Raw genomic sequence first — 1622 nt, forward strand, 5'->3', positions numbered from 1 at the left:
CTTTCTCTGTGATAACTCAAGCTGTGTCAAGTTGACACAAAGCTAGCCAGTACACAGACCCTATGAGAAAACAAATGCCAGCCCATGCTACTATAACCAGCAAAATTCTCAACTACCATAGATGGAGAAACCAAGGTATTACATGACAAAACAAAATTTACACAATATTTTACCACTAATCAAGCCCTTCAAAGGGTAATAAATGGAAAACTCCAACACAAAGAGGGAAACTACACATTAGAAATAGCAAGAAAATAATCTTTTTTTATTAAACATTTTCTTCATTTACATTTCAAACACTATCCAAAAAGTGCCCTATACCCTCTCCCTGCCCTGCTCCCCTACCCACCCACTCCCACTTCTTGGTCCTGGCATTCCCCTGTACTAGGGCATATAAAGTTTGCAAGACCTAGGGGGCCTCTCTTCCCAATGATGGCCCACTACGCCATCTTCTGCTACATATGCAGCTAGAGACACGAGCACTGGGGTACTGGTTAGTTCATATTGTTCTTCCACCTATAGGGTTGCAGACCCCTTCAGCAACTTGGGTACTTTCTCTAGATCCTCCATTGGGGGCCATGTGTTCTATCCAATAGCTGACTGTGAGCATCCACTTCTGTATTTGTGAGGCACTGGCATAGCCTCACACAAGAGAGCTATATCAGGGTCTTTTCAGCAAAATTTTGCGGGCATGTGCAATAGTGTCTGTGTTTGGTGGCTGATTATGGGATGGATCCCCTGGTGGGGTAGTCTCTGAATGGTCCATCCTATCATCTTAGCTCCAAACTTTGTCTCTGTGACTCCTTCCATGGGTATTTTGTTCCCTATTCTAAGGAGGAATGAAGTATGCACATGTTGGTCTTCCTTCTTCTTAATTTTCTTGTGTTTGGCAAATTATATCATGGGTATTCTAAGTTAACATATAATAAATATAACATAATAAAATATAGCCACATAAACATTATTCTACATCTAACAACAAAAATGACAGGAAACAACAATCACTTTTCCTCAATCATCTCTCTCTCTCTCTCTCTCTCTCTCTCTCTCTCTCTCTCTCTCTCTCTCTTTTCTGAAACAGGGTTTCTCTGTGTAGCCCTGGCTGTCCTGTCCTGGAACTCATTCTGTAGACCCAGCTGGCCTTGAACTCAGAAATTTGCCTGCCTCTGCCTCCCAAGTGCTGGGGTTAAAGGCGTACCCTTAATATCTCTTAATATCAATGGACTCGATTCCCCAATAAAAAGACTTAGACTAAGAGACTGGTTATGTAAACAGGACCCAACATTTTTTGGATACAGGAAACCCACCTCAGTAACAAAGGCAGATACTACCTCAGAATAGAAGGCTGGAAAACAATTTTCCAAGCAAATGGTCCCAAGAGAAAAGGTGGAGTAGACATTCTAATATCCAATAAAATCAACTTTCAACCTAAAGTTATCAAAAAAGTCAAGGAGGGACACTTCATACTCATCAAATATAAGAATCTACCAAGATGAACTCTCAAAAATAAACATCTATGCTCCAAATGCAAGGGTACCCATATTCATAAAAGAAACTTTGCTAAATCTCAAAGCACACATTGCACCTCACACAATAATAGGGGGAGATTTCAACACCTCACT

This window comes from Mus pahari, chromosome 2 (assembly GCF_900095145.1).
Source record: "Mus pahari chromosome 2, PAHARI_EIJ_v1.1, whole genome shotgun sequence".
Lineage (NCBI taxonomy): Eukaryota > Metazoa > Chordata > Mammalia > Rodentia > Muridae > Mus > Mus pahari.